The 11,800-nt window shown below is 37.9% G+C and overlaps 1 pseudogene; it reads right to left on the bottom strand.

The window, feature by feature from the left end:
- Window positions 1-3,603: 3,603 nt before the first annotated feature.
- On the bottom strand, window positions 3,604-3,707 carry LOC114232617 (U2 spliceosomal RNA; annotated as a pseudogene).
- Window positions 3,708-11,800: the final 8,093 nt, after the last annotated feature.

The following is an 11,800-nucleotide window of genomic DNA, read 5'->3' as shown; positions in this document are numbered from 1 at the left end:
AACCTTCCTGCTGTAATTTGACAGACTGTTTGATGCTTTACTGCCTCTGTATCTATCTTTTTGTTCAACAGTTTATAATGTTCTTTATTATCCATAAATGAGTGAGATCATGTGGTATTTTTCTTTCATTGACTGGCTTATTTCACTCAGCATAATGTTCTCCAATTCCATCCAGGTTGCTGCAAATGGTAAGAATTCCTTCTTTTTTATGGCAGCATAGTATTCCATTGTGTAGATGTACCATAGTTTTCTGATCCACTCATCTGCTGATGGGCACCTAGGCTGTTTCCAGATCTTAGCTATTGTAAATTGTGCTGCTATGAACATAGGGGTGCATATATCCTTTCTTATTGGTGTTCCCAGTTTCTTAGGATATATTCCTAGGAGTGGGATTACTGGGTCAAATGGGAGTTCCATTTTCATTTTTTTGAGGAAACTCCATACTGTTCTCCACAGTGGCTGCACCAGTCTGCATTCCCACCAGCAGTGCACGAGGGTTCAAAAGTCCCGATTTTTGGAAAGAATGCACGACAAGCTAGGGAACAGCGGGAGAACAGAAGGGAATATACGGTTTTCAGTGGCCATGTGGCTATTTAGCCAGGATATGAGTTTTATATTATTTTTGTTAATTTTATAATGTTAAACTTTAATAATAACAAATAACTGTTGAGAACTGATTATCGAGAACTGCTTATCAAAGTTCGCATTGTTGATCAGTTGTTAGAATTCGACCACCATTGTTTGGACTTAATGAACAATGGCATTTTTTGGGATTGGCAAGGACGAAAACATTTTGTAACTGTCTCTCAGACGATACACATCGTACTGCGTGCTAGTAAGCTAGTTAAACAAGTGATGTCATTACAAATCAGCTATTCAGATAATTTAGGTAAGTAATTTATTTATTTCATAAATACATAAATTTTCTTGAATTTAGCAGACAGTACTCATATTATTTATATTTTATAGTGGTGGCAAAAAGTCTAGCGCCGGCCTTGAAAGTGACACGACTTACGTTACGGCAAATTCAGAGGAAAAATAATACAAGTTAGTATTGTTATTATTTAGAAAGAAATATAGGGTTAAAATAATTTTTAAAATATAGTTACTTTATGACAATCAAATTAATTTAATTTATAAACTAACAATAAAATATGTTCATGTAATTATGTACCTACTTACTGTGTTTTAAGCAATATGTATATAATAATTTATAATATAATTTTAAATTATTTTTTTTAGATTTTTAACATAATGAGTAAGAAAAGAGGCTGCAAATTCAACGATGATCTAAGAAGTGAATTTCCTTTTATTAAAAAAACCAAAAGCGATTACAATATAGACCAAATTTTTAATAAAGGAACCCCCCCCCCCCCCCCCCGGGCCGCAACCGGTTTGGCTCAGTGGATAGAGCTTCAGCCTGTGGACTCAAGGGTCCCATGTTCGATTCCGGTCAAGGGCATGTACCTTGGTTGCGGGCACATCCCCAGTAGGGGGTGTGCAAGAGGCAGCTGATCGATGTTTCTCTCTCATCGATGTTTCTAACTCTCTATCCCTCTCTCTTCCTCTCTGTAAAAAATCAATAAAATATATTTAAAAAAAAAAAAAGATACCCCCCCACTCTGGTCAATGGTGTCCCGCTTTACCAATGTTAAAATCTGGTCACCTTAGTATATGGACAAATAATTATCAAATTGTGAAGTACTCAGTGCTGCTTAGTAACCATGAGTGTTTTATATTTTCCTAACTGAACCAGAATCACTTCCAATAAGCTTGAATGTTTACATCTCTAGAGGAGAAAGCATAAATAAAGGAGAAAAATGCTCTCTTTATCAGGGAGAAGGAGAATGGGGCACAGTTACTTACCTTACATCAGGTGTCCTCAAACTACAGCCCGCAGGCCACATGTGGGTGTTTTTGCCGTGTTGTTTTTTTACTTCAAAGATATGTGCAGTGTGCATAGGAATTTGTTCATAGTTTTTTTTAAACTATAGTCCAGCCCTCCAACAGTCTGAGGGACAGTGAACTGGCCCCCTGTTTAAAAAGTTTGAGGACCCCTGCCTTACATATTGAGGGAACAGAGGCAGCTCTTCTAGCTTTGATCTTACATGTACTCTAAACTTAAAATCATGTCATATTCATGGGATGAAATTAAAGTCACTCCACTTAATATGAATATAGAGGCATTTGTACCACCTCTCTGCTATTTGCCAACAATGGTATTCAATAAGTATTTATTGACTTAGCTTCTCTTCTTTTATCTTTTCTTCCTCCTCTACTTCCCTCCTTCCTTATTCACTCTATCTCTACTTGGATTAAAAAAATAGATCTATGGAAGTTTACAATTATACACACACACACACACACACACACACACACGCATTTATATGCAAGGCAATGTGTAATATGGGGGAAATAGGGATATAACAATTTGAGCAATAAAATTGTATGCAACTTATACTGTCATGTGCTGTATAACAATATTTCAGTCAACATTGGTGGTTCCGTAAGATTACAATAGAGCTGAAAAATTCCTATCATGTAGTGACTTTGTAACCATCATAATGTTGCAGCATGCATTACTCACATATTTATGATGATGCTGGTATAAAGAAACTTACTGTGCTGCCAGTCATGCAAAAGTATAACACATAATTATGTACAGTGCATAATACTTGATAATGATAATAAACAACTGTCACTAGTTTATGTATTTACTTTTTATTGTCATTTTAGAGTATACTCTTTTTACTTATAAAAAAGAAAGTTTGCTGTGAAACAATATGCCAAGTTACCCTGGCAGCAGCCTGATACATCTTGTATTTACAGTATTTTGATTGTATCTTTTTATTTTGTACTTGATTTAATCTCATGTTGTTTTGTTCATCATGGCCCATAAGTGTACAAGCTGTACTGGTAATGTTGCCAGTAAGAATATATGTTGAATGATTGACCTGGAAATGATAGTAAAAGTGATTAAGAACTATGAAGATGGAAAATTATTGATGGTTATTTCTCGCCAGTCAGGTATGTCTACCATAGCTACAATCTTTTTGTTTGTTTATTTTTTTGTTAATCCTCACATGAGGATATTTTTTCATTGATTTTTAGAGAGAGTGGAAGGGAGAAGGTGAGAGGTAACATCAATTGGTTACCTGCCCCAAGTGCCCCCGGCCAGGGCCTGGGATCAAACCTGCAACCCAGGTATGTGCCCTTGACCAGGAATTGAACCCATGACCTTTCAGTGAGAGTGCCAAAGCTCTAACCACGTAGAAACACCATTCATGGCCCATAGCTACAATCTTAAAGAAAACAAAACAAAGCAGCAGAAGCTATCAAAGAGTCTGCTCTATTGAAGGCAGCAAGACTAACAAAAATTTGAAAGGGCGTATTTCAGGCATGGGGAAACTTCTAATGACCTGGTCTGAAGACCAGACACAGAAGCATATCCCCCTTGGCATCACGATAATCATAGCTAAAGCAAAAAGTTCGATTGTGATGTTGAGAGAAAAGGCTGGGCCCAAGAACAATGTTGGATATTGAATTTACCGCTAGCTCTGGGTGGTTTAAACGATTCAGTGTGAGAGTGAGCAGTGAGTCTGTGAGTGGTGATGCGAAGGCAGCTGAAGAATTGTTGGAAACTCTAGATATTAAACTGATAAGAACAGATACTACACTTGATCTTAGCCAAAAGGCCGAGAAGCGATAGAAACTCTAGATAAGTTTATTGAGAAGGAAAATTACTTGCCAGAGCACATATTCAATATGGACAAAACCTCCTTATTCTGGAAATGGATACCTGAAAGGACTTCCATCCATAAGAGCATCAAATCAATACCAGGTTTCAAGGTTTTTAAGGATAGGAAAACACTCTTACTTGGGGACAATGTTGCAGGGTACAAATTGAAAGCCTTTTGTTATCTGGCACAGTGAGAACCCCAGGGCCCTCAAGGATATCAGTAAGCACACACTGCCAGTGTCCTACAGGAGCAATATGAAGCTCCTCTTCTAAGAAGTTCTCCTGAATTGCTATGCCAGTGAAATAGAAAAGTGCTGTTTGGAAAATAACATGCTTTTCAAGATTTTACTTGTTGTTGATAACATTCACAGACATCTACTTTTTATTAATGATCTTCATCTTAATATCAAAATGATGTTTCTCCCTTCATACACCACCTCTTTGATCTAACCAATGAATCAAGGAGTTATAGCAGGCCTAGTACCCGAGGAGGACTGTTGCCCAGGCTATTGCTTCAACTGAGGAAGACACTGATGCAACTCTGGAAGGATCAAAACATCTATGACTGAATCAAGAACCTTGCTTGGGCTTGGGCTTGGGGTGATGTCGCCAAGAAGTATATATGAATGGCATCTGGAAGAAGACACTTTTGAAGTTGCAAAAATCAAGACTGTGGCTGAGATGGCAAACAGCTTTAACTTGGGTGTGGATGAAGTTGACATTGAGGAACTCCTAGAGGTGGTTCCTGAAGAATTGACTAAGGAAGAGTTCTTGGAGCTGGAACAGGAACACACAGCTGAAGAAGAAGCAAGAGAAAAAGAAACTGCAGGAGGAGAAAAAGAAGCCCAAAGAAAATTCACAGTGAAGGCTTTAACAGATTTTGCAGATCACAACAAGCTCCTTAAAATGTTTGAAAACATGGACCCCACACACCAACAGGTTTTTATTAATAGAGGAGAATGTTCATGGTGCATTATATGCTTACAGGCAAATCTATGATGAAAAAAACAAACAAACCAAGAAAACCACCACAGACATATTTCTAAAAAGAGTGAAACCTCCTCAAGAGCTTAGGCAGGCTCTTCAGGAGGGATTCCAGAAGACAGCATTGCCATCATAGGAGATGACAGCTCCATGTGTGTTATTGCCCCTGAAGACCTTCAAGTGGGACATGATGTGGAGGTGGACAACAGTGATATCGATGATCATAATCCTGTGTAGGCCTAGCCTAATGTGTGTGTGTGTGTGTCTTAGACTTTAACAAGTAAGTTGAAAAAGTAAATAAAATTTTTTAAATAGGAAAAAACATATAGAATAAGTATATAAAGAAAAAAATATTTTTACACCTGTAAAATGTGTTTCTGTTTTAATTTGTGCTATTCCAAAAGTATTAGAATGTTAAAAAATATAGAATAAAAATGCTACAATAAGGTTGATTATTGAAGAAAGAAGGTTTTAAATAAACTTAGTATAGCCTAAGTGTACAGTGTTTATAAAGTCTGCAGTAGTGTGCACCACTCTCTCACTGACTCACCCAAAGCAACTCCCAGTCCTACAACCTCCACTTATGGTAAGTGCCCTATACAGTTGTACCATTTAAAAAATATTTTATGCCATATTTTTACTGTACTTTTTCTATGTTTATATATGTTTAGATACATAAACACTTATCATTGTGCTATAATTGCCTACAGTATTCAGTACAGTAACAATAGGCTATACCATCTAACCTACGTGTGTAGTAGACTATACCATCTCGGTTTGTGTAAATGCACGCTATGACTATGATGTTCGTAGAACGTTGAAATTCCCTAATGTTGCATTTCTCAGAATGTATCCTGCCAGTAAGTGATGCATGATTGTATATTAAAACACATGAGGAACATACTAGATAGTAAAAGGTTAAGTGGAAAGTCTGAAAATAAAGGGCACTGAGAAGATAGAAGAGGGATAGGTAGATAGAGAGGGATTATAGGAAGGAAGGAAAATAGGGACGTCCAAGAATAACAGGATACAGCTTGCTGACTAGTTGCTAAGGCAGCCCAGCTAGGGGAAAACCCAAATAAGGGGGAGTTGCTGGGGCAACCCAACTGGGCAGGGAAGAACCAACACCCCTACGTAGATAAAGAGCTTTCTCTACCACTCAACAGAGAGCTTCCTCTACCCCTTGACAGAGAGTTTCATCTACCCCTTGACAGAGAGTTTCTTCTACCCCTTGACAGAGAGCTTTCTCTTCCCCTATACAGAGAGCTTCTGTGGAAGAACCAATCAGAAGCCAGCAGGGCACATCTATACCCCTAGACAGAGTGCTTCAGTGGAAAGCCACTTGGGTTCCCTCCCTGCGAGAGGGAGTCTGACTATCTCTCAATAAACTTTGCTTAACTCTTTGTTTGTGAACTCATTCTTCGATTTTGCGAGACAATGAACTCGGATCCAAACACCCCATCCTGCTATCATTACTATAGAGGAGGAGAAGGCATTGGCTTTACTTGTAAAGCAGTGAAAGTGAAATGATAGACACGGAAATTTTCTGAGAAGTTTTTACTGATGAGTTATGGCACACTGTCTTACTAATATATATGTAGATAGCCATTTTTCTTTTTATTTAGCTGATTTTTAAGGGGTCTGTTGTGACTTCTGAGTGGGCACATAATTGATAACTATCATTGATGAGAAGTGAGTTGTCTAAACCAGGAGCTCTGTACTTAGAGAGAGATCTTCTATAACACAAACCTATTTAGGGAAAAAAACCCAACAATTTAGTTTTCTCTGCCTCCTTTTTCCTCTCCCTCTTCCCCTTTCTTTTTCTTTGAATTTCTACAGATCTTCAGTTACTAAACTACTTACCTTAGCAGCCCTCTGAGGAAGGTCAAACTCCTAGTGTGGCATTAACTGTAGTTATTTCCTGACCAGCCTCTCTTCTCACCTGTCCTCACTTTGCCCTTTTCAGATATGAAATGAATAAAAATAATGTGAGCATTTTTAAATCTGCAGAAATTCTTACCAAAAGGACTAAGCTGTCCGTTGGCCATAGCAGCTGTGGAAAAAAAAAAAAAAAAAAAAAGAGTGGGAGTCACCTCTTGTCTCTATATAAACCGATTGTCTTCTCTTAGGCAATTTATCAACTCAATGACTGATCCAAAGATGAGGAATAGGATGTTACCTTTGTGACAATGAGTAGTAGGGATTCTTTGAAATAACCAACCTTCTGGGTGATGACAAATGGAAGGGGAAATCAAATTTATTTTGGATTCTAAGGTTCTATTTTATTGCAGATAGTAAGTGCTGTTTTACCTTTCTCGGCTCCTTGTTCTCTGTGTTTAACTTTTCCCCCACTCTTGGGTCTGCCCAACAGCCATCTTGGCAACTCCTCCCTGGAATCATTTCCTGCCATGACATTTTTAGAAACCAAAATAACAGCATTTACAATGTAACAGCTAAATATTCCCATAGAGTATCTTGGTAAAACAAGCATTTTTGCACGGTAGTTTTGAACACACCACTGGGTATATATTCAGATGGAACCTTTTCTGGGTGTCCACAGTTTCTGGCTAACCAATAGGCTGATTGCAGCATTGTTCGCTGTTGCTCTATAATCACATCTGGCATACACAACTGGTGACATTCTGGCTTCGAAGCCTTTCTCATGTAGTGTCTTGTTTTAATTTTAGAATGGACATTTATTCAGTTGGAGGGGTGCTTTTAATAATAAAGGGCAGCTGTACACGTCTCTGTAAAAAATGAAGCAGAGATACATGGTAATATTACATGGGAGTATGAGTACCACAAATGGAATGTCAATTGGACAAATTCAATACATTTTGAATTCTTTGGATTTTTTTTAAAGAAGATGATCACTCATGTTTTTTCCAATAGAACTATTTACTTAGCCTTTTACATCATTATTTTCCATTTTAAATTTAGTGCAGCATAAACTCAGAGAGTTGCTGGGAAAAATATCCAAAGTTTCTACAGACAGTGTTCTTAAACCACGATGGCAAAACCTCAAAAATAGATGCAGCCCCATCAAAGTTAAATTGAATGACTCAGTGTCTGGACCACTCAGGTTTGTTTGTTTTTCTAGTTAGGGGAGGGAAGAGACTGTTCACTTTAGAACTTTGGAATTATGGGTGGAGGAAGTTTGTTTTGCTTTTAGAGGAAGGGAAAAGTGTCATCACAGGGAATATGAATAAAAACTGAAGCCTCTTAAATATATATATAAAAAAGTCAGGTCACTTGTTTTTATTACTTTTTGTTTTAAAAAATTGCCCATTAGCCCTAACCAGTTTGGCTTAGTGGATAGAGCGTCGGCCTGCGGACTGAAAGGTCCCAGGTTTGATTCTGGTCAAGGGCATGTACCTTGGTTGCGAGCACATCCCCAGTAGGAGGTGTGCAGGAGGCAGCTGATGGATGTTTCTCTCTCATCGATGTTTCTAACTCTCTATCCCTCTCTCTTCCTCTCTGTAAAAAATCAGTAAAATATTTTTTAAAAATTGCCCATTAGTCTAGAGCTATACCTAAGGGGTAAGCTTACCCAACTCGCACATTTTATAGACAGAGCCACGAAGCTCCCCTTTCCCTTGTCTGTTTTTCTCTATAGAGATTAGGTAAGCCAGGTACTCACTTTCCCATACTTTCTTTTATATAGGGGTGGTCACGTGACCAACTTCCATCCAATAACACATCCTATATAATAAGAGGCAAATTGACCAAACAGCGGAATGACCAGTTGCTGTGATGTGCACTGACCACCAGGGGGGCAGACGCTCAATGCAGGAGCTGCCCTGGTGGTCAGTGTGCTCCCACAGGGGGAGCACTGCTCAGCCAGAAGCCCTGAGCTGGGCTCACAGCTGGCGAGCGCAGTGGCAGTGGTGGGAGCCTCTCCTGCCTCCATAGCAGTGCTAAGGGTGTCTGACTGCCAGCTTAGGCCCACTCCTGTGGGGAGCAGGCCTAAGCCATAAGTTGAACATCCCCTGAGGGCTCCCGGACTGCAAGAGGATACATGTGGGCTGAGAAACCCCCCTCCCCCACCAACCTGAGTGTACAAATTTTGTGCACCAGGCCTCTAGTAAGGGATAATCTGCTGGATTGCTTCAGGGAGAAAGTAGCTACATAAAAATCTTTTTCAGCCTCTCTGGCTTCATGTTTTTTGAATGTGACTGTGACCCCTGGATTTTGGCAGCCATCTTGAGATTATGAGTTAGAAAGCCTAAAAATAGAGTAGGAAAGTGAAAAGAGCTTGGATCTTTGATAACTGCAGCCAGCCACTGCACAAATCTGAAACAGCCTATCTTTGGATTTCCTCTATATGAGACAATTAATTGTTCTTATTTCTTTTTTAAAATTTATCTTTATTGTTGAAAGTATTACAGATGTCCCCTATGTTTTTGTTTTATTCCCATTGACCCCCCACCCTGTACTCACCCCTCACAGGCCTTCACCACTCTATTGTCTGTGTCCATGGGCTATATATATATGCATATAAATTCCCTAGCTAATCTCTCCATACACATCCACCCCTGCCTTATTTCCTAAGACACTTTTATTCCATTTTTGTATTACTCATATCTCTGTACATTTCTAACTAATATATCCTGAGAAATTAATTAATCTGCTCAAATTTATAATAGAACATAGTAGTATAGTCTTGATTGGAATTCAGGCCTTCTAATTTTTTAATACCTTTTTTAGAAGATTTTTATTTTTTATTTTTAGAAAGAGAGGAAGGGAGAGGGAGAGAGAGAGAGACATAGATGTGAAAGCAAAACATGGATTGGCTGCCTCCTGCATGCCCCTACTGAGAACCTTTCGGTGCATGGACCATGCCCAACCAACTGAGCTACACTGGCCAAGGCTAATTTTTGAATATCTTTTCTTTTTTCTATCCCATTCTATCACCAGGTTAGGCTCTGTATAAATAAATGGGTTATGTCTCCATTAAATCTGTTTTTAAATGTGATGCTCTAGTAAATTTTATTTGTCCTGTAGATTACTGTCTGCATTTGCAATCCATTTAGCTAAAGGACCTTTTATAAGTTTTATAATGCATCTTTGCACAGAAAGTATTGACAAAGTAAGTTCAGGATTATGGGATGATTCATTTATATTGAAAGCCCTGATTTGAGAAGAGGTAAACTATTCTGAGTCACATTAATACCAAACGAATTTAATGTGTCAACATCTTTGCCAAGTTGATTGTATTTCAAAACCTCAAATGCCTGTCCTGGAGATTGTTTTAAGGAACGAGTAGATAACATTATGTCAAAATGGGAAAATATGAGCAAATATTCAATGAAAAATTATGAATAAAATGTTTATGTAACCACACCTCAAAATGTTTAGAATTCTGGACCAAAATTATCTGACCACTGAGATCTATGAATTATTTTTGTGTAATAAAGAAAACTTACCTAATTGGGTTGCTCTGTCTTTGAAACAACTATTGTATTGTATCATATAATTCTAGGGTCAAAAAGACTAAAATATTCAGGTTATTCATTACCTGGCTTTAAGAGAGAACCCATAAAACCATTTTGCTCAGATAAGAATAGATTTTCTTGCAAATATTCTTTATCTGTTCAAAATAGAGAATGACCACATGTCAAGAACATATATCAAGTCATGAATTAAAAGTACTTATAGCTTGTTACACAAAGGATGCCAACTATAAAGGAGACTTTGCTTTTTCTCCATCAGGGCCTTAGAAGATATTTTGTTGTCCACTAGGCTGTCATGTGACCTTTCACGCTTTACCATTGTGTTGTGATTGGATTTCTTTTCCATAAATAATGCCTTCTAGAATGCCTTCACAGTATAGTGACTTCATTTAGAAAATATTCATTGGAAAAGAGACAAGATTTCTATGACAGGAGCAGCAGCATAAATATAATGAAGCTTGGGGAAGCAAAGAGATACAGAAGTTAAATAGTGAGACCTTCCTGAGACTAGCAGCCATGACAATACTATAGGGTAGTTCTTTCATAGAACACTTAAAAAATTAGAGGCTCCTACATGCATTGAATGTGTAGTGCAATGTATCAAATAGTTCACATTGAACATTATGCATAATTATTCTGTATTGTGTTTTGAAGGGAAGGAATAATGTTTCAACACAGCGTACTCTTTTTTTCATTCCAGTGATCTATTCATTGAATTAGGAAACCTTTTTTCTTCACATATTGTAGGAAGTGGATTCAGAATCCCTATGAAAATAGTTGTTTCTCTGATTTAGTTACTTTGACAGGCCATCTGTAAATTCTTCTTTTATCCTCTCCTGTGTTCCTTCTGTTATAAAATAACAGAATTATAGTATAACAGTATCTTTATGGTCCTTCTTCCTGCCTGGACATAGAATAGTTGATCAGTGGCCCTTGGTGTTTGGCCAGGCCATTGGGCCTGAGACATAGCATCTGTGGAGTGCCAGCAATAGTGACAAAGCAGACACTTTCTTGTGCTCATACATGGCTCTCTACCAACTGAAGAAAGATACGCCTCCCATTTTCACTGTAACAAATGAATGATCAAGTCTGTATGCTACCAAGCCTATAATTCTTGTAAAAACTAGAAATGACTTCATTCCTTCTAGCTGATGTCCTGCAGTATGAGGGCAGCAGTTAGGGTTCCTGGTTTCTCACCACAGCTGTCAAAACTACCTTGGAGTGTCCCTCAGAGTTGCCCTTAGCAGAGGGACATAGTTCTTCTATGACTTCTCATCAATCCAGGTTCCCTACCTACTACTTAAGTACTTTTAGGTCCACCATGACTGTAATTTTCTCTTTTTGATACTGTCTTTTCTTTATCAATTGATCTGTTAATGCCCAGGAACTTTCCCACAATCCTAATAATTATTATCTGTAAAATTAAGTTATTGAAACATTTTCCCTTGATAGCTGATTATTCCACTTTAATTCTCATTTCCCATCTATTCACATGTATAAAAATAAACATGGTAATAAACTCTTAGAAGAAAACACAAAAATAAATCTTCATGATCTTGGGTTATGCAATGATGTCTTAGTTACAACATCAACATCACAAGCAATAAAAGAGAAAATTGTTAAC

This window comes from Eptesicus fuscus, chromosome 4, assembly GCF_027574615.1.
Source record: "Eptesicus fuscus isolate TK198812 chromosome 4, DD_ASM_mEF_20220401, whole genome shotgun sequence".
Lineage (NCBI taxonomy): Eukaryota > Metazoa > Chordata > Mammalia > Chiroptera > Vespertilionidae > Eptesicus > Eptesicus fuscus.
The sequence above is the reverse complement of the archived record's forward strand: the minus strand, read 5'-3'. Positions and strand labels throughout refer to the sequence as shown.